Here is a 22921-nt window from a genome sequence, read left to right as displayed (position 1 = left end):
CAAGCTTTTTCTAGTAATGAATCCGAACTTGTTGATAGTTTTATTGCATGGTTTTCTCCCGCGATTCTTAATACAAAAGTAATGTATGCACCAGATTTATAACAATTCTGCGATTTCTCTATACATTGGCCCCATATTGTAGATACCATCGCAAATTTATCGGTTCGTAAACGTTGGCTTCTTTCGCTCTTCTTATCAAATCCTATAAACCTCATAATTTCAGCAAAGTCATACCTGCTCATTGTTTTTGAAAAAAATTCAGGTCTTCAAATTTTATTCCACAAATATGAGACATCTACATTTTTTATATAACGTATAGCATATAGCAGAGCAATAAATGCATCTAGTTTTGTTGCATCCAGCTCTCTCTTAGTCCCCAATACTCCAAATGTTTCTTCTTCCGTACATTTTATTAAATGAAATGATCAATGACAAGATAAAATGCCATCTGTACTCGTCCTTTCATTATATGCCGTTTACCATATCCCTAAAAATATTATGAACCGATGTCCTGCCAGGTTTGGGACTTGCATCTATTTCTCTCCAAGGCATCCCATCGGGCCCACTTTTGTAGAAAACAGAATTTCATCGTGTTAGTTCTGTACACGCACAGCAGGCACATTTCCAAGTTGCAATTTTCCCCACACATCAGTTCCCCAATGCAATGTTATTATTCTTGATTCTCGTCTTACTTGGGGCCATTGAATCTGCTCGGCTCCATTTTCCACCATAAATTATCCACCACCCTGTATAGACGGTCGATCGATCCAACGTTTGTACGTTTTTCCGATGAAAATCGATGAAGGACGCGGTGCAAGTGTATGGAATTACCGACGAGAGTTACTCGATATAATATCCAGTTTGTCCAAAACGCCACTGTATTACACGATCGTATTTGAATTTCACGTTCGAAAACTTACCACGTCTGCCGCAACAATACGTACACATAGCATGTATACGACAGTATTTCCAAACGATAAGCTCATCCGCTCATTCTATAATTCCTTATAATTGGTAAAATGTTAATTCACGTGTGCGATCGTAACAGCCCGCGCTCGTTTCATTTCAGTTTGTTCGCTGCGATAAAAATTGCATTGTTTTCGGATAATATCGTAATGTTCTGGTTGGAATAAAATTTCGCTCCAACGATCCCCAGCCATTTCATAGCTTCGATAAATCGGCCTCGTGTTGGTCGCGCGTGAATGAGAGGGCCTTTTGTGATTAAATTTGATAAATAGTTATCGCGAACAGACCGTGGATTTTTCTACGTTTATAGGAAATTTCATAGTGCGAAGTTACACGAACAAAGTGCGCGTTTAATTGGACGAAAGAATATAAGTCAGAATAATTAATAGTCTTATCGTATTTTAAATGCAGTGCAAGATCGCGTGCTAGATTTTGGACGTGAAAGTTAACACAAAGTACCGATCGAATGACAAAATGAAATACCGACTTGAAAAATATAAATTATATTTGATTTAGAAGGAATTCCTCCTTCTTTGAGAACAATGCCACGTTATCTTGATCAAAACTTCCAGTTTGACGAACGTTTATTTCACCAGGCAGTGCTTGCGACGAATAAGACGTTTTACAAAAATAAATCGAGACAATAATCAAGTTGTACATGTTGAGAATCGTGGATCCTAACACGTTGACTGCCATGGGGGCCACCGGTGACCGGCACTCGATTTGGCTACAGCGCTGTGGGGGCCACCGATGACCGGCGACGCAGCAAATATTAAAAGTACGTATTGTTTGAAAAAAGGACAATCGTAATAATTGTCTACAACACCGTGGGGGTCACCAACCGGGCAACCGCCCTCACCACGAAAAATGCTTCAAGCATGATTTTATAGCTCGTTTTATTTGCTGCAAAATAATATTTCAACATAATATGCATCGCATAATGAGAAGTTCACGTCGGCGCCTTGGGCAAACCATGGAAAATTCGTCTGCCAGTCAACGTGTTAATCGCCGAAATAAAAGTAAAGGAACACTAAGATTACACTTAGAATTTATATTAAAATAGTTTTAGATTTATTTAATAAACGATTTTCAGGATCTTCGTCGATATACATTTGCACGCGTCTCGGCACCCTCTTTGTCTCACCATCTTCTGTACCACGCTGCCAACGGAACAGTTGCATTCACCTGTTTTTCCAGACGCTGTGCACACACATACTTCCATACATTCATACTCGCATACGTGTGTCACTACTACGCGGCTAATCTAGTTTGGCACAGAAAATTGCACATATCTCGATAGTACAGACGAAGCTTTCGCATAAGTAAAAACCAGCAACGTGGAATATACATTGACGCACTTATGCAGTTTTGACGAGCCAAAAGTTGACTTACGCTGTTCCGTCGCCCACCACGCATATAAAACAGTCAAAGTGTATAGCGCTTCGTTAAGTCTAACGTATGTTTATGTTTACGTGTATGTTCAAGTTGAGATCTATGTTAAGCTTACTTCTGCATTTAATTCTAATTTATTGTTAGTGAAATTACAAGGATAAGAAGATAGATTTTGTGGCAGTAATAGGACATAAGATAAGATAATGCGAATGGAGACGTAACCGGAATCCATGGAAAGCCAGAAAGCACGGATCATAAATAAATAATAAAACAAGTAAATAGTAGCTTCTACGATACTTGATAAGCTTTTAAAAAGTCAATCTTTTACCTAAGTTTTATTTTCTTATTTGTATAGCGGAAAATAATAAATTTGCATAAAAATTCGCAATCTAATTGTAGCCAAGTGCGAGCATATAACTTCCACGAACGATTCTTTTATTGATGTTATTCCGATCGGTGGATTTGGTGCAAGTATTTTTTCAAGAAATCCAGCCTTTCGCGAATTGTTTGAAGAAACGGCTTGTTAAATGATAAGGAAACAGTTGCAACTCGTTTGCGAACTATATTCTTCAAGTTTGCCAGAAGAGCAATGAAAATGTTGGCAATATGAGGTCGGTTAGGAACGAAATGAAACGAGTCGCGATATTCCGTTCTTTGATTCTTTCCAGTTTTACTCGCTTTTTATTATTCCTCTGCCTCCTTCGTTTACTCATCTTCAAAGGCTCCGTTTAAACGATCCACCGAAAACTTTTCATAAGTTTTAGATGAGTAATCGATCGAACTTTGCTGTCGTGGTTGGAAAATACTCTTAAATTATTAAATAGCATGAATAGCGTGATATAATCTCGCGGAAAATACAGAAATTTATGGAAGGAAAGGAATAGGCAAACACCGCGCCACATCTGCAATTTTGCGTGCTACCTCAAATTTCAAGGGAACCGTAAGGCAAATAGCCGAAGAAGAAGCAGCAGTCACAACAGATGTAAGAAACGTGCGTGGAATTTTGTGAGAAAGCAAACAACCAGGAAAAATGAAAACAACCGGCCTTCCTTAGCGGAGAAACGGTAAGCATACTGTTTAAAGTTTATTGAAGATCATGTTCGATACGAACAGTCTGGAAAAGTGTCACTGTCAGTGATAAAAAAAAAAAAAAAAAAAGAGAGGGAACTCGACTCGACTCGTTCGAATCGAGTTGCGTTATTATTATTTCCATGATTTTTACCATAAATTCCTTTTTACAAATTGAGATTTGTCTGGCAGAGATTGGGCAATTTTTGTACGAAAGAAAAAACAAAAAAGTGATACGTACCATAACAAAATATATTGATTCTCGTGTAACGACAAAGGAAGCAGGTGATTTTTATGAATATTTTATCGACTAGCTATTATTATTAGTTAGCAGAAAGTAAACCTTTTTAGGACGTAAATGTAGCTTCGAATTACAAATGTAATTCTTTTATTTCAGGTTCGACTTAGCGTTTGTTGTATTTTATGCAAGTCTTGTGATTATCTTTGATAATGTTACCGTCGTTGGCGTGCATCTGTCGCAGTCATCAGAATGCAGAAGTTAGGAAATTTTCTTAAAGTTCCATAGTTTGCGTCGGGGTCGAACCTATTTTTGAAAGAAAAACATGGAAAATTGGAAAGTTTCTAGCCTTCAGAGGAATATCTTACCTTTTTCGACGGTTAAGCGGAGCTCGCATCGTTTAAAAAGAATAAATGGTCAAATAAAAATTTGAGATTCGATCTTTGGAGAAATTTGTAACTAAGCGAGCTCTGCCCGAAATTGGTTGATCGATTAGCGTTTCAGTGATCGTGCACGCCGGCTTAAAAACTTATTAAACGTGACAGTCTTTAAAAAGTGTTAACTTTTTAATAAGTTAACGTTTAATAAGTTTAACAATCGCTTGTTAAAGCGATAGGAAGAATTGAAATAAAAGAAACTTCTTCAAGACGATGTATCTACATGAAAAGGTCTGGTTTAAAAGAGGTCCATAAAGATCGTTTGCTTCTATCGTTGTTACACGAGAATCCGCCTTAAGAGCAACACTGAATTAACTCAAATACTCGAAAATAGTAATCGCAAAATATCGAATGCAGCAATCGATTTCGTTGTGTCACGTTATCTAAATTCGATTTGGAAAAGATGATTTCCCCTACTTTTATACGATTAATGCGCGTTGCTGAAATAAACCGATACCACCAGCTTGTCCTAAAAAGAGTTTCTTTCGTTTTAGAAGAAAATAATAGATGCACAGGATTTTTTGTTTTAATGCAAAGGAAACGTGTCCTACGACAGCTAGAAGACGATCGAAGATAAAGAGCGCAAAATTTGACAGATTAGGCTTCATGTTTGTATCAACATGGCCACATAAAGCAGCTGCGTGCAGATAGCGAAAGACATTTTTGGGACAACTTAATATAAACTCACATTGGAGAAATATGCGGCTTATTCTGCTTTTGCTCTCAATGTACCTCGCATTAAGTATAAGTACCACTTATACTGCTCATTTCATCGAGTATAAGTACTACTCATTTATAGCTAGATGAGCAGTTATTGCGAGAAATGTATGAACGTTCATTAAGAACGCGTATTTATATTAAATGCATTGTACGACGTTCCTGCGCATGAAAAAGGAATGAAAATATTTGTTAAAGCAATTTTGCTTCGAACGATACTTTAAGGCCATCTATATTTTCGTAATACTGTCACCAAATATTTGTCATTTCGAAGATCTACCGGTACTTAATTAATTCCAACTTAGAGGATGAGCACAGTGCAGACGGAAGATTGCGCTACTTACAGGAAAATCCACGTCTTTTCCAAGTAGATGCGTCTTTGACGCTTTGTTCGGTGCTTCAATAGAAAATGGCTTGCCATAATAAACCTTGGGGCTTGTGTTCGCCGTTAACTATGTAAGCTTTTAAGGGTCTCCATCATCTTCTAGCTTCCCTTTTCACGAATATTCAAATTGCTCTGCAATCGAAGGTGTCAGTGAAGATGGCTACAAAGATTTTAACAATAATTTCTACCCGCCACAATATCCAAATGTAATTAATCACATGTAATTAGTGAAAAGACGAATAAGAACATGTTGGGAGTTCATACATTTAACACTAGAACTACCGCACCAGTCAAATTGACTGGTTTTACAATTTTATTTCAAAATTCCTACTTCGTGTTATATTTTTTCCGCAATGGTGTAATGAATTTCGCAACTAACGATAACTAAAGGAATAGTATAATGAATTTTATTTTGTTTTTTATGTATTCAAACTGAAAATAATTTTGTATCAAGGCTACTTAACCAATACTAGTCAAAATGTAAAAGGATCCCGCAATCTGTTTGTCGAACCTCAATTAACCAGATTCCTCGTTTTCTACACCTTGCCACACGTTCTTCAAATTTTTACCGCGTATCATTCGATATGACGATATCAGTTATCAGGAAAATTGCGGATCGATCGCTAGATCGCTAGATGCTAACGCTAGAAATACCACAGCAATCAAAACGACTGATTCTACAATTTTATAAATTTGTCAAGCCTCGTTTAGGGATGATGGCCCCAGATGGATTAATAATACCAAAAACGTACTACATAACATGGAATTGCTTCTGTAAGAAAGTAATAAATCGATAAATATAAAAATATTCTATTATTAGGTATTTTTTTAAGACCAGTCATTTTCACTGGTTTTGGTAGGAATAGCTTCGTGTTAACTATCGGTAGTTCTAGTGTTAAGTTAACAATTAATCGATGAGTTGGAACGTGAACATCGTGATCATTCGAGCTAAACAAAATTGCGTTTACACTTACTGTTGGAAGAAAAACAGGTGAAAGAAACGGATGGTCTTTAACACAGAACTTTGCTTAGTCCATAGTTAAGATTTTTTATTGCGTTTTAGTTAAAACAAGGTTATCTGACGGCTATAGTAATAGATAGGAAGACGTTCGAGATAGCATTGATGTTGCACCTTTTTCTTCGACAAAAGTATTCGGCAAAAAAGTTACTCTAAAAAAAAAACCAATACTCGAATACTAAAAATTGATTATAACTGTCATCGTTGAATGTTCCTTTCCTAATGTATGGGAAAATTAATTCAAGAGAGAAGAAATAAAATTCTATATCGTACGATAGTTAATATAGTTTAGAATATTATTGACATCGGCCATCGTTTGTCGATCGATTGGTTTCGAAAGAGATATATTTGTTTAAAAGTCCGTATCGTGTTTTTGATTTCAGCCTTCAATCAGAGAAAAGCGATTTATATAATTCTTCCTTAAAGGTATATTTTCCATTGATATCTTTTGATGTATTTAAACATTTTATTTTCATAGAGACTCGAACACTATGGACCGCGATATTAATTCAAGTACCTTCGAATTCTCTGTTGTTCGTTTCATTTCTATATAGTTTGTTTTTTCATTTACCGTTTATGATAATGATTCACCCACGCGTACGTAATTATCAGCGAATACGAGTTTAAATTTAGCTGAAAAATTTCGCCTCCGAGAAATTTATTGTCTCCGTGATCTGTTTTACGCTTTGCTATTAAACCTAATTAAAAAGTTGATTATTCGACTATCGCGTGCAGGATTAATTACTATAGCCTTGCAGTTTTCTTCTACGTACGTTTACGCTTATAACAATCTTTTCTTGTAATATGTCTTAATTCTCCTCGAACTACTTACGCGTTGCATGTTGTAAAATTAACGTGGCCTTGGCAAAAATTACTACTAATGTGACAATGCGACTCGCATGAAGCCATACCGCTATACAGAGTGCTGCTCACGCTATTAGTTCCCATCATTTTCCCCGTAGGTTGTAGATTTGCGAGAAAAATGGAAAAGGACAGAGTTTCGTTATTTTTCATATCCAATACACGATGACCTCGATAGATCTTTTTTAATGTTCCATGATATTTTCGTAATGACGAAATTACGAATATCTTCATTCGTTAACGAGTGATTGTTACCTTTTTTATCAAACGCAGAAATAATCGCTCTTTGTTGACGACTAATTAAAATTAAAAAATAGTATTTGTTTCTCCATCGACAAATTTAACGTGTGTAGTAATAATTTACAGCCGAGAACGATGGAGGTAATAATTTAAAAATTGTACAAAGATACACTTCAAATTGAAATAAAATACAAACGTTTAATATAATCACGTGCAGATAGTAATCCTTTCTCTACTTTAATTTAACACTACATTTGTTAGCCGTATGAGTTCATTGTCGCGAGTTGTCTTGACACTGGCATTAGATATTCGCAGAAATCAGTAAGGAAACAGATAGCTAAACAATGTTCCCTCAGTAATTTATGGTTTTCGATAGCGAACAAGGGAAGATAACGCACTGTTTGGTGTCGTCAAAACCGGACTACGTGTCCGGAGATAAAAGAACACGGGAAGTTGCAAAGTTGCGTGCCTTCCCATAAAAAAGACGAGTGTCAGCGATTTCGTAAACTTCTGTATGAATTTGTAAAAGACGCGATTCTTTGTTCGCTTCTCTTTGCAAAATAATATATAAAGCGGAGATTGAAAATAGTTGTGGCAACAATTTCCTCTTATATCACGGAACAGTTGTAAATCTTCATTTTGAGTAAATTTTACGAGAGAAAGAAATTTCCCGTATCGCCTCTTGTACGTTATTTATTTGCAAAACATTTTCAAGATTCGATTCTCGTACGGATTTCACAGTAAATTTCTAATTGAAATTTTACATTTCGTTAAAAACGATTCCTTATACATTTTTATCGGCAGAAGATCAGAGGAAAGAAGAATAAACCGCGTAACAATAATTATTTTATTATATTGCACTCCCTTAATTATTCTGTCTCCAAAACTATGCCAACTTTTGGGCTTTTGCCTGCTTGCTGTGCTTCCTTCTTGTCCTTCTTCCCCGTCTTGCATTGCCCTTCTCTTCTCTTTTACTATTTTTAGTTCTGTTAGTCCTTCTCCAGTCTCGTTCAGTGTCTTCTCTATGTCCTTTGGTCCTTCCGTTATTTCGCATTTTTCTATCACGTGTCTCAGGTCTTCTTCTTTCCTTTCACATAGTCTGCATCTTCTCTCTCCCCCTTCTTTCCAGTATTCCCTCGCTTTGGTCTCGTTTCCACATCTGAATCTTGCTAATATCTTTCTGTCCTTCCACTTCATCCTCCCTTCTAAGTATTTTGCTAACTCTTGTTTGGAAATCGCATATTATTAAATATTTTTATTCTGCAGCTGCTTAATGTTATTTTACAAATTAATTGATCAAGCAATCAGAAGTTACACAGACTCATACAGGTTTTTCACAGGAAAAATCTTCTGAGCCAACCGGCGACGTAATCGTTGGTAGTTAACTGGTTAAGGGCGGCGATGAAAAGTCTCCTTGGCCTCTGAGATTTTCCGAAACTTTGAAGACTTTTATCGCAGTTCAGTTAGAAACGCATATATTATCGTTGTTGGCAGTAAAGATTAATCAACATTTCTGTTGGAAATATTAACTCGTTGTCTGAGAAATATCGTCAAATTGATCTCAGTGATTGATCAAAGTGATCTCTTATCTGGCAGTGGTGTAAATCCCGCTGTGTCGACTAAATTTGTTAAAGCTAGGCGGCCAGATTTTTACGTTAACCAAAGCCAACAAATTTTAATTTATCGCTGTTAAAATCTTTTTTCATAGCCGACAAAACGATTCGATCGTATTGTTGCTTTGGTTAGCTGTCGGCGGTCGAATAAAATTGGTCAAAGCCTGGCTGGAAAATGAACATTTTCGAAAGTACTTCCGGTCGTATTTTACAGCAGGAACGTTGCAAACATTTATGAACGCGCGTAATCTCACCGGCAGGATCGCCAGCAAGTAAAACATCCTAGTAAGTAATTTAAATTCAGTTGATTAACAGTTGTGCTGGCTCGTGCGCAAAAATACGTACATCGCTGGGTAGATGGGATCGCCAACGTCTATATTTCGTGCATCGATTAAAGTTTCTTTGGGTTGGCGTTATCAGCCTGCGCAACGTATTCGTCCTGGACTCGCTGCTTTATTACAGAATGTATCAAACGGTGATTGGATATCGCGTGATTTAAATCTACTCGGCTCGACCCGTGATCAGCAACGTAATTATCGGACGCATGCGAACTGAAATTGAAGCGGCTCGTTCGGCCACGTCCGGATCTCAATTCGCGAGTGGTATTCTTCTCGACTTATCTGCACGGCGCAGCACGCCACGCCACGCCACGCCACGCCACGCTACGCTGCGCTATTGCTATAGCAACACGGTATACAGCGGAACAGCGTACCGCGATTTATTGTAATAAATGTTCGGGCAGCGCCGATTTTTCTTTAAAAAAAAAAAAAAAAATTCAAGGTGCTATAGATCCACGATTGAAAATAATGGCGATTATTCGAGCCGATCGCTATACCGATGGCGTACTACGATGCCGTACGCGTCTATGGTTGCGCGTTATTGAGAACGCAGCATTGATTGTGATTGGTGTGCAGGTGCATCGACCTGACCGACGATTGATTTCGCACTTGCTTTGACACGGCACGCTTTCATCATTCGCTACGGGCTAATGTAATGAATGATGATGTTGATGCACCATTAATCACTCTGCTCTATACTTTTACGCATAAACAGCTTCCTCTCTCTGCACAATTAGCTTGTTTCCTCGGCATACTGTTCTATTTTTATTCCTATTTATTTGGCTCTGATAATGCGAGCTTCGTCTCGCTCGCCATTTCCAACTCATCAACAATATTTTTTCTTTACTCCACATACGTCCTGGAAAAAAGAAAATTACATAGATTCACGGACTTTAACACTGGACTGTGTCAAAATAAAGACAATGTAACTATGCGTGATGTCTCGGAACAAATGGTATTTTAACGACTTTGACATATTAACCCTTTGAACTCGAGGACTTTCGGCCGGGCGTAGCAGCTACTCCGGATGATTTAGCGTATACGTGACGCGTGTCTTGCAGCTAGCGTGAAATGATTTTATATAGAAATTAACTTACAAAAAGAAATTATATTCTAATAATTTATCTATATTTACGTGTTTGGAAATATGATTTTGTAATATTAATTTCTGTATTTTTTTTATAATAATTCATAAAGCATTCGCCAAGATGCATTCCTCGATACAATTGATCTCATTTTTCAGCAGTTCGAAATCAAGTTCATCTTCGTTTCAGCTGATTTCACTTCCGAAAGCCATTTTTTAAGGGTTTCTAAACTATAGTACCTTTGCCATGATCGTCGAATCCAAATTAACTTTGCGGACGTTGTCAGAACCATAGTTTCCGAGGCATATGCGATTAAATATTTGATCTCCATTTTAAAGTCTAACACTTTACACTTCCTAACGAAGAGCGTAAAGAACTGAGGAACCAAGTTACTAACCAATATTGCACTCTCGTCAATCGCGGATGTCGAAATCTAACATAAACAGGGACTGTCGCTTCTCGCTCGCCACTGAAGTTGCAGCATGGAACGCCATGGTGAGTGAGAGTCACCTTTCGAGTGCAAAGGGTTAAAGGTATAAAATTGTCTACATTGATCGAACACTTTGAAATATATTTTCCATGAACGTTATTCGTGAACGTTAGATACGATCGAGATATACCAAGGTACATAGAACATTCCCTTGATCATCCAGAACTCCAAAATTGAGCTGTGCCGAATGTATACGTTCACGGGAAATATTTTACGTTTTTTGGTCGTATGTAGATTCTCTCATTAAAGTGCGCAACATCAACGGATCACCCGGTACACGGATACTTTAACTTTAACGCTATTTAAAGCAATAATTGCGTGAAATCCGCGATACGCGAGTCGATTACGGTCTCATCAAGTTTATTAGAAATTTCAGAGACCAAGCTGCTCTCGCGTTATTTCCTGTCGTGCCGCACCGCGATCGATAGTTACGTAACTATCGATTCCGTTTGACGCAAGTAATCCGATAAGATTGTTCGCCGCCAACACGTTTTAATTCACGTTAATCCGTGGCAGCCGAACGACGGAAGATTTAATCAGTGACGGTTTTAAGGAGAATCGTTTTACCCGATTATTTATGGATGTCACGGTGAACGCTGGCCACACGCGCGTATATGAAAATCGCCTGAACGTGACGATCTGTCGGCACGTTCGACTTTCCGCCTACAGAACCGCCGAGGATTATTGTCCATTAGTCGTTGCGCTGCCGCAAATCTGCAGAAACCTCGAGCAGATGGTTAATATTCGGACGCGGCAGCACATGGCCGGGAATTCTAAAAATTTTCGCAAGCTATATATGGCTTTCGTTGTTTTTACTTTGCATATTTTACGGCGCGTCGCGGGAAAAAACGTGGCCAATTAACGTCACGCAACAAAGTAAAAATATGGAAAACAGGCGACTGTTTGTTTAAACGTAGTTTAGTCGATTCGTCAAGTCGACCGAGCGTTACAGTTTATCGTATTTTACGAATGCTTCAGCTTCTTTCGATTTTGCGAAATTGAGTAAACAGCGATGCAACGAGTATCAGTGGAATCGTTGGAATTCCCTTTGCAAAACGCGATATCGAAAACGGGATTCGACGATGCAAATGGAAAAACGAATCTTTGATAAAATGTTGCGTAAATGTAACAACGTCGATGATTCGCGGGTTAAGAGCAGGGAATATACTTGACCACGGCAAGGTCAAGGCTACCGGCGCAGAAACAAATGTAACAGCGTTTCGACGTTAATAACAACTTTTCTCTGCTCGTGCTATCGCGGTTTCGTTCCCTTTTCGAGTGTCGGAGATTTCAGCGAGCTATTCGTTTCGGTGCTGCGCGTGCAAAATTCAGCGCGGCTCGATCTATCGTCTTCTAACGATATTCCGAGCGCTTAAAACGAGAACACCGCGCTGACATGGCCGAAGAGAAAGGAAGAAGGAAAACTTCAATCTCCGCTCTCGGTATGTCGTTTCAGACGAGAATTCGCGTGCTCGGTGGTCCGTAATAAAATTAATGGAGCGTAGCAAGCGTCGCGAGGACGTTCTCCTTCTTTCCCTCTTTCCGTTTCCTTCGGCGACTTGCGCTTAAGCGATTCGATGTTTCAATTTCCGCGCGTTCATTGAACAGCTTACGCATGTAAATACCGTCAGTTGCCGTAGCGATTCTGCGGTCACGAAACACGCGCGTGCCTACGCACAATTGCCTGCCGTGAGTTCCTAAATTATTTTTAAGCTTCTTCTTGCTGTTGTCATTAAGCAGAGTGGCGCAGATAAATGGGATCGCTGGAAAGTCTGCTGTGCTTCTTCGCGCGAAATATCTTTTCATAAGCGTTTTACGAGAAGATGGTTCTGCGATTAGATTGTTGGCAAAATACTTATCTTCGCGTCTCGCTAATAGTTTGTTATCGTTCGGCGATCTAGCGATTTTTAGAGGCAATTTTAACTGCCACGTATTAGCTTAATGATAATAAGAATATAAGAAATAAAATAAACAGAAGAAATAACAGATGCACGATATTTTCTCTTCTAATGCAAACGAAACGTATCCTACGACAGTTAGACGGCTGAAGACAACGTTTGACGGATTAAATCTCGTGTTTGTATGAACATTGCCAGATAAAGCAATGTGCTTTGTGTAAGAAAGCTGCGTGCAGATAGCGAAACACACTTCTCGGACAACATAGTGTATTTAGTTTGTTTAATATCGTTACTTTCGTAATTCAGCAAAAAATTTAAGGACTGCTAGTTTCGACGGAAGACAAGTTGTAATTTGTCACAGGGAGAAGGATAAAAGTTGTGAAATCGCAGAATCGTTCGAGTTAATTGTAGGAAATATCATTGGAACACACAAAGGAGAAGATTGCATCGGATTTGAGGAACAAAGAGGACAAGGTCTGTCTTGTTAAAAATTAATTACATCTTATTGTCAGGAGAAGATTATTTATTTTAAATTATTCATTTTAACTTATCGAAAAATTGCTTATTTTAGGAATCTGTTAAAAATCTACCGTAGGTACAATTGAACGTTATTGTTCAAAGGAAATTATTTGTTTTCAGGCTACAACAAATAGTTCATATTCCAGTAGAATAATCAACAATAATCAATAATCAATATCTTTCGATTCCATGGAATCACACGAATCCTTGAGACTTCATTCAAAATTTAAACCCTCGATCCTCACCCTCGTGTCAATTTTACATAGTTTCCCAGTAAAAGATTGTATTGCTAGGCCATTTGCAGAACAATTTTTCTGAAACTTTTTAACCTGTATTTTTTTTTTCCTATTCTTTGTAAAGAATGCGGAATCTGCGTAAAATAATTCTCAGAATTAATTCTATCTCTGAATTTCATCGATTTGTTACCATTGTGGCACATTGACATTAAGATGCGAAACTGAGCAACTATATGCCACATACGTATCGTATGTTTAACCCTTTGAACTCCTATGTCGAGTGCGACTCGACATCAGCTTTTATCTCGGGAGCTCCTTTGTCGAGTCCCACTCGACATTCTTTCAGTCCAACCAAGATTGCATCCTGGAAATTGTTTCAAGGTATATCACACTCTTAAAAATTACAAAATACAACGATAGCGTGAATAAAACTGGTATTTAAGTGAATTTCCTTCTCCCTTTATTTATTTCAATCGTCTTCTTTTTTAGTTAAAGTGAATTTCAAATGAAACAGTCAAAAGCGTTGGGAGCTGCTGGTAACGAAATTGAAATAAAATTCCGAGTGCAAAGGGTTCAAACGCTCGTCAAAAATGCTCATCAAGAAGCTTGTTAGACGGAAGAGATTCGTTGTAAGTAAATAAACACGCGCGCTAACTAATTTACATTCGACTAATACGCTAATAATTAGCGAGTGTGAAAACAGTTAAGAGCCGCTGCATTATGCCATTAGGTTCACTTCTGCTGGCAAAGTAAAAAGTATTGCTCGTCGCAATAATAAGATAAACAATTATAGTACATATAATTTGGCGTTAAATTTAGCGAAGAATCGCTGGTTACTCGACTCAAGAAAACGGCTTGTACAGTTTCGAAAAGTAAGACAGTTTGTTTAGAAACAATGACGATAAATTTCAGAGAACGTGCGGACGAAGGATTTAGAAGTGGCGGCGATGAGTATAAACGAGCTGCCATGAAACTTCATTTAAAACCGAGAAAAATGTTTAAGCGAAAACATTACTCTTTGGGTTAATTTGCGGAGGTTTGTGAGCGCAGATTGCTGCCAGCAATCAGAGAAAATATCGTCGTCCTTGGTCCTATCAACGCGTAAAACCACATGATATCGAGTGTATCGAACCTGTCGCGTGTGCCTTCGTCTTCTCGCGACGTACGCGGACGAGCGTTGGATTATCCCGGGTTCGGAAAGCCGCCTGGAGAATTGGATGCTCACTGGTACCCACGACCTCGAGACACTCGACGTTTTCACTCGTCTTAACACATTTCCGACGGATTACGTAGCAGCGTTACAAGCACGTTGCGTTATCGACGCAGTCCTACGCTGTTAGCCGTCTGTTTTTCCCAACCAACGTCTCTCTCCCTACTACGCTAACGAAATTAACCGCGTACTTTTATTTATCTATTCGTGGAATGAACCGTTTGATACAAAAAGCATAATAAGCTGGGAGAAATATATATGTATACGTGTAAACTCCCTAGAGTTCAAGGGTGATAGGGACTCTCTCTGTTCACGGACAGAGCGACTTTCTTTGTTTCACGGATAGCCATTTTGAGAGACACTAATTCCCAAACGGACAGACAGGGAGCAACATCAGAGATTGACAAGATCACAGAACAAAGAGTAATTATTTAACCCCTTAGCCTATAACCACGAGTCAGATTCGTCGTAAAGAATTTGTGGCATAAACGGAACCCACGAGTCTGACTCCTGGTAATTTACAAATTGCTGGTGATTCATTATCCACTTTGAAATAATAAATTGTCTTTGCTAACTGATCAATTGATCATGATCACGCCCTAGACGTCTTGAAAACACTATTTGTCCTCGAACGTTGTTTATTATTTCGCAATTCCTTTTGTATCCCCTAAATATACACGTCGTCAGAAGCGTACATTTTGCGCCAATTCGGGCACACGGCTGAACAGAGCGAATTCCTTGCTTACTATGGCTCGCGCGATCTGCAATTAGCGCGTATGCCAAGGGATTAAAACATTGAAGATTGACGGAGAAAGATCGGTAGCCGAGGACGTTGAAAATCGATTGTCGATTTTCAGGTAAACATTGCGCAGAACTTGTTATTTATTGCTCACTGTTATTAATTGGTTGTTTATTTAATCATTGCTGTTGTTAATTGTTGTTAACTCCTGTATCTCATTTAAGTATTTTCACAATAAACTCGATTTTCAGACTTAAGAACCGATCACCTGAATTACCACGAGATAAACGATTTTACATAAGTATACACATACAGGCTCGGCAAAGTATTCAAATGTCTTATACGAGACATTCTGAAAATTTAATAGCACTGTGACCAGGCGCTACGAATTATATGGGGAAAATTTGAAATTAATGCGAATACAAGTATTTGAGAGATATTTGTCAACATCAGACATTTACAAGATATTTATGGCAATCGTGCGTTCAATAAAAAAGTAATATACAGTATGAATAGATGTTGGAAGAATATAACAAGCGTTGAAAATGTAGGAATTCTTATTGAGTTGTAAAATACAGAACGCAAGTACTCAACGACGTACCACGCAATTATTCAGAAATTAATTCTATTTAACTCTAATATTGGCACGTAACTTCCATGCAATAAATCTTAACACCCGTGCATACTATTTTTCTCTGTATCGAAGTCTCTTCCATTCGAATTACATTGCCAGGAAATATTCAGTTACATCCATCTAAAAGCTTGGATTGCCGCATAACCTTCTTCCGCATCCAACTTTAAAACACTCATTAGTCAGTCCCTCCACTTACCTGTAATATTCAAAACTCAGACACTGGCGAGAAAATGTACACACGAAATGTTAGTCGCTGCAAATAAATGTGATTTATTTGCGAAAAAAATTGGTCGCGCATCTCGGTATGTCATATTTTGTCGCTTCTCCTCTCTTCTATTTGATTTTCTTGTTTTATCCATTGACGACATAACGCGTGTCGCTTGGAACTTCTTGCGAACGAAAGTTAGAAAGAAGTTTAAACGTTGCGACGAGAATGTAACAAACTAGCAAGCAATGGAAAAACAGGCGGTAACACGTTCGTTGGATTTTCTTTCGATAAACTAGCTCGGCCAACTCGCCTCGTTATTAGGATTACTTTGATCGGCAGATCGAAATTCTTCACACATTTCTCGCTCTTCGTGTTTCAATCGTCTTTTTATTAGCATTTTTACGCCCTGTTCCGACGCTTCATAAATATTGCAGTTCGCTTCTCCAAGAGCCACACGCGTGTCATCGAATCATCGTGAATGTTTCAAATCTAAAATTCAAAATTCTTGTTAGAACGTGTTCGTCACGTTTGTTTTTCGCCAAGTGACGAAGTAGCTTTCGTCGGTCCCACGAGCGTTTGCAACTGTCGTACAATGAGTATGCAAAACGGCGATTTCTCGGCTAATTTCGCCGGAGAATCAAACATATGGAAATGCTGGAATTTTCTTAGGGTCGATGCAAGCGGTAGTTTTACGATAAGAAAGTGCGTAGAGACGCGTGTAAGTGTGTAACATTGGCGGAACGCGATTGCGACGTGTCGGAACATTATACAGTAAAATCTCGATTTCTCGAACGTTTCTTATTCGAATGACCGACTATCCGAATAATATTCTAAATAAACTCGATTATATCATGCGCTCTGTGTATTCCTCGATCAGCTTGACATTTTCAATTTATAACTAGACGTGCAAGCGACGAAGAATTATTGAGCGAATTAAAGGAACATTTAATAGCGAAAATAGCGGTGAATCGCGAATAGACCGTGGATTTATAGGAAATTTCAAATTGCAAAACTGCACATTGTGCGTAAGAAATATAGAAAACGATCAGAGTAAAGTACTCGTTGTAATATTCAATCGGTCAAGTAAATTTCTACTTTGTTCAAGTGATCACAGCTTCTAAGAAAACTCTACATCTGGCCTTTTTAGTTTTATCAAGCACTGAAGCCGTCCACAGCGTATAGACAAAAGACTGGGACGAAGACAGACCATAAACAGTAGACAGGCGTCGTTGGCTTTCAGTCACAGGGTAGCGCTGCTAGCGTGCGGATCTGGACCAGCTCAAATTATATTCCTACTTGTACTTGCGCTTCTGTATTCAAACATATTTTCTACCTTACAATTTATCCACATGTTGCTCTCTTTATACATCTAATAACCTCAACATATTTCAATTCCATTTGTTCGATCAATTTTATACCAGTACGAATTTGCATAAAAATTCGCAGTTTAATCACGAAACAGAAACAACCAGTAGATCGTACGAGGCACAGAGGAAAAGTAATCGATAATCGTGCGCACATACATGCGTACTAATGTTCACAGAAATTCCTAATCCGTCACTTTCGGAAGATTTTAACGACAGATTAGAAGATCAAAAGGAAAATGCTAATGTCTCCACGTTACATGGCCGATGTATTATGTTTTATACGCAGAATGCTACTTGCGCGTGTGAGTATCTGCCAGTAACTTTCACACTACATGCTTTTAACCGCATTGGTAATATTTATCTATTTACGGGTGTATCATATCTGTCCATTGTTCTTATCAATTACGATTTTATTTCGTAAAACCACGTCACATTTTTCTGTCGCTCGTTTGTTCGAAATCCTTCAAAAAAGCCAGTCACAATGTCAGTGGTCCTCTGTCGATTATCCGAAAAATTCGATCGACCGATTTGTCTCTCACTAATTAGTCGGGCTAATCGAGGTGCTATCGCGTTGCGTTGGCTAGTCAGACGAAAAGAAGAGTAAGGGAATAAAAGGAGGAGAAGGATAAGAGAAGGGAAAGAGAGAGGGAGAGGAGGAAAGAGAGGAGCCATAACTGGAGAGCGGCACAGTTATCGTATATGGGCATAGATCTCGCTTATAATAACCGCATGTACAGCTACGTACGTTCTACATAGTCTATCACGTACAGACGAGATCCTACTTACTGCTTGCAAGGCTTAAAGCTACGTCGCCCTGGCGTTCAGCCTGTGTCACTGATGACGATGACGGACGACTACGACTGTAATTTCCGCGGTAACGCCCCATTGGCTAGCAATTACTCGCGCGAAATGAAGCGGTCAGTTTATGCGTGCTGGCCGGACGATGGTGCTTAGCGAAATTAAAGACGCCAAGTGAATGCGCGTCGTGAGAATTCCTGGAAATTAAAGGGCCTGGCTGACGTTGGCCTTTGCATATTTCATTCGACTTGGCGTTACTCGCGCGGATAGTCAGTCTAGAATCGACGTGGCGAATAACGATTTCGCAGATGGTGCAACGTAAGATTAAAGAGAAAGTCGGTATTAAAGCTTCCGCAACGTTAACGGAGAAATTCCATTCGACTGGACACGCGATTGTTCGGATGCGTTTATTCGACTGACACGGGCCGCTGCAATCGTACGATTCGATCGCAATGACATTTATTGTTTCGCACGTTCGTGAACGTCGCCGTGTCCTCACCGAAGAGGATTTAACGTCGGGTAATTATTTTACACGAGCCGATAAGAGCGCTTGGAAACCGGGTTACGAGCACATGTTAAAAAGTAAATTAACACGTGATAGTTTTACGTAAAACTGTCTAGGAGTCCCGAGAAGGATGAGTTTTGACACGGACGAACATTTTGTTTGACATGGTTGCCTTGGAATATGCAAAGCAGTTAGCCCTGTCCGTTATGTTGATACCGTGTTACCGAGTGCAGTATACACGCGCGTCATAAAATGCCATGTATAGCCTATGTACTGTTATGTAATTACTGAATCTTTCCGATTGCGAATATTCCGTGCATGTATATTATTTTTATCCTTCGAAATGCTGCTATCCGCCGTATAAAAAAACATACGTTGCTGTGTTTTTTCCACGAACTGGTTTTTACGATCGGCTCCTTCGTCGCTAACGACGTGATCCGCGTAATTGTACCGAAAGCATGGAATTGTTGCATAATTTAATAGAGCAAGAGTATCGGCGTAATTTTGAAAAATAATTACGCGCCGTGGCTAAAGGCAATATTGTTAACGCTTAATCAACATTCCCAATTTTACGTATCGCGGCACGGAATTTCCCTACGATTCTCTGGAAAAGTTCATTTAGCGCACGCATATCTGCTGCGAGAATCTCCACCGTAATAAACATAAAGCGAAACGTAATCGATAGACCGCGTACTTTTATGCAGTTTCATATTTCTATTGCCGTAACTAAGGAAATGGAACCAGCATAAAGATTTACTTCAGCCATTAAAGCGAATCACTACTTTACTTTGAATATTTTCTACCATCTCGCGCATCACGCGCACTTTGAACAGTTTCGCGCTTCTAAGTTTCCAATAAATCTCTAAAAATCCACAGTCGTGTAATCGAAGGCAAACGAAACGGATAACATCCACTGTGCACACAGTCAAAGGGAAATTGTTGGAACGGTTCTTCCGCGCTTAAAATTTCGCGAATCCTTTAATTCCTCTGAATGATAACCTCGGACGTTCCATTGGCTGCGTCGTAAACGTCGGGATTGACACGTTCTGACATCGGATCGGCCAATTACGCTCAAATCACCCGCCGTTCTGCGTATTTCACTCGCTCCTTCTTTTTACTGTCAACTCGCCTCTCGACGCTTACCGGGCGTTTATGGGAGCTAACCGTACGGTGGACGAATCCTGCGATTGTCTAGCGCCGCTTAGTCATCGGAATGCGATTGAAGAAATAGAATTTGAATAACGATATTAACATATATTTCGTGTCAACGTAATTTATTATCACGTGGATTCACAGAGTTTCACACGGGCTTAAAGCCCGTACAAAACTAACATTCGCTTAGTATCAAGTATTGGCACATCTGCTGGTTTTGTACGAGACGCGACAATTAATCTACAGTACCGAGAAAACGATTAACCCTTTCACTGTTGAATTTGGTCGTTGGACGTCTGAGAAATAAAAATTATTAAGCTTATAATTGGTACGACGAACATTATTTTATTTATTTATTATTTATTGTTACTTATCGTCCGTGCCTTTCGGCTTTGGAGGACGAGCTTTCGGTTTTACATCTCGTTTACCTATTACGCTTTTACATTCTATCAGTCTTATATGTCGGGTTGGCGTTAGACTTAAGGGCGTGTAACGTATCTTCATTGGGACAAGCCATCGTTGCTGTTCAATGAAGATTATATTTACAATTATATGTGCAAATGTTGATTTAACAGAGTTTGACAATTATACGTGGTGATTAGACACTCTAGATGTTAAAGACAATGTTCTCAGGTTCAATGACGAATCCACGGTCAACGTGGAAAACTCTCTGTTCGATAGAGTATATTTTGAAACGCAAAGTGACGTTAGCCGTGTCGCTCGGTTTCTTTCTGATTGACCAGACGATGTGAGTAAACTCTCCAAGGTGACCACAAGAATAAAAGACTGATACGATCATATTTGTCAATTGCATATTGACCGGGGATGTCAACAAAATTCCAGGCGCCGTTACTAGGCAGACCCGCGTAGAGCCGACATTGCTCCTGCCCGGGGCTTGTTTGTTAATACAGCGTGTGTCCCTCAATATCGGTACTTCTTCTGTTAGGTAAAAACGTTCATTCCGTGACCGTGTCTACGTTCGACGACCAGTTGTGTCACCTCGAGCCCAAGCCCACTGTCACAAATCTCGGGCAAATATAATCAAATCGTAACACAACAACTACTTCTAAGTTCTATTATTTAAGTACAGTTATAATAAATAGTTTAGACCAAAGTATCGGGGATCTTCCCAAAATTCCAAAAGAAAGGCCCGATGTCCCTACATTTCCGACATATATACCTTTATCTCTTTATATATCTTATATATCAACCTCCCCTTTTATCCACTCTATTATATTGCACTCCATCATATAATCTGTCTCTAAAACTATGGCAACTTTTGGGATTTTGCCTCCTTGCTGTGCTTCCTTATTGTCGTTCGTCCCCGTCTTGTATTGCCATTCTCTTCTCTATCATTGCTTTTAGTTCTGTTAGTTCTTCTCCAGTCTCGTTTACTATTTTTTCTGTGTCCTTTGGTCCTCCCGTTATTTCGCATTCTTCTATTACGTGTCTCGGGTCTTCTGCTTTCCTTTTACATAGTCTGCATCTTTTCTCTCCCTCTTCTTTCCAGTATTCCCTCGCTTTGGTCTCGTTTCCACATCTGAATCGTGCTAGTATTTTTCTGTCCTTCCACTTCATCCTGCCTTCTAAGTATGTTGCTAACTCTTCTTTGGCGATCGTATAAATTGTATATAATATGTACTATACAATCTATTATAAAATGTACGTATCAACACTAGAATTATCGCACCAGTCAAATTGACTGGTTTTACAATTTTATTTCAAAATTCCTGCTTTATGTTATATTTTTCCGCAATGATGTAATGACTTTCGCAACGATAACTAAAGGACTAGTATAATGAATTTCATTTTGTTTTTTATGTATTCAAACTGAAAATAATTTTGTATCAAGGCTACTTAACCAATACTAGTCAAAATGTAAAAGGGTCCCGCAATCTGTTTATCGAACCCCAATTAACCAGGTTCCTCGTTTTCTACAACTTGCCACGCGTTTTTCAAATTTTTACCGCGTATCATTCGATATGACGATATCAGTTATCAGGAAAATTGCGGATCGATCGCTAGATCGCTAGATGCTAACGCTAGAAATACCACAGCAGTCAGAATGACTGGTTCTACAATTTTATAAATTTGTCAAGCCTCGTTTAGGGATGATGGTCCCAGATGGATTAATAATACCAAAAACGTACTACATAACATGGAATTGCTTCTGTAGGAAAGTAATAAATCGATAAATATAAAAATATTCTATTATTAGGTATTTTTTTAAGACCAGTCATTTTCACTGGTTTTGGTAGGAATAGCTTCGTGTTAACTATCGGTAGTTCTAATGTTAAACACAGATAGATACGAGAATATCAAGTTGTATGTAAGGCAACCTCTTAAGTTTTGCGAAACGGTCAGAATTTTGTACTCGTGCAAGATTATTACAAGCAACAAAGATTTGTTAAAGCTATTTGAAAAAATTAATAGTGATATATTAAATTATAATAATTGTACCTGGGCAATTTTATTATAAAAATTAAAATAGATAGGGTGCTTTAAGAAGTCGACTAAAAACCCGTGTCTGTCTTATAAAATCATGCGTAGTATAATGAATGAGTGGTGATATGGCACAAGGAGATACTCGCGACGTTTACTCGACATTTCGAAGCGGAGCGTGTCAGCCGACGACGATCGTTTTAAAAATCTTGCCAGCAAGCCAAGACACGAAGCGTGAGCAGAGCAACTGCAGTTGTAGCTAACGCTGTCGCAGCCACTTTCGACTCGTGTCTGCACCGTTAATCGTCCCACTGGTAAATTATCAAGCTCGATGCTGTGTCCAATGACTACGGCTAATTGGAGAG

At 38.8% G+C, this 22921-nt stretch overlaps 1 protein-coding gene and 1 long non-coding RNA gene across 6 annotated transcripts in view; both read left to right on the top strand.

Moving 5' to 3' along the window:
- The window catches only part of LOC122571660 (CCR4-NOT transcription complex subunit 6-like), a 925145-nt gene that overhangs the window by 136095 nt on the left and 766129 nt on the right, over positions 1 to 22921 (top strand). The gene's annotated exons all lie outside the window — the stretch shown is intronic.
- On the top strand, positions 1943 to 5847 carry LOC122571666. Its single transcript, XR_006318153.1, has 5 exons — positions 1943 to 1985; positions 2060 to 2422; positions 2503 to 2632; positions 2714 to 3422; positions 4596 to 5847. It is a non-coding gene; the product is annotated as an uncharacterized LOC122571666 (long non-coding RNA).

Source organism: Bombus pyrosoma, linkage group LG10 (assembly GCF_014825855.1).
Source record: "Bombus pyrosoma isolate SC7728 linkage group LG10, ASM1482585v1, whole genome shotgun sequence".
In the NCBI taxonomy this organism is placed as follows: Eukaryota; Metazoa; Arthropoda; class Insecta; order Hymenoptera; family Apidae; genus Bombus; species Bombus pyrosoma.
Note: the sequence above shows the minus strand (reverse complement) of the source record. Positions and strands in the feature narration are given on the sequence as shown.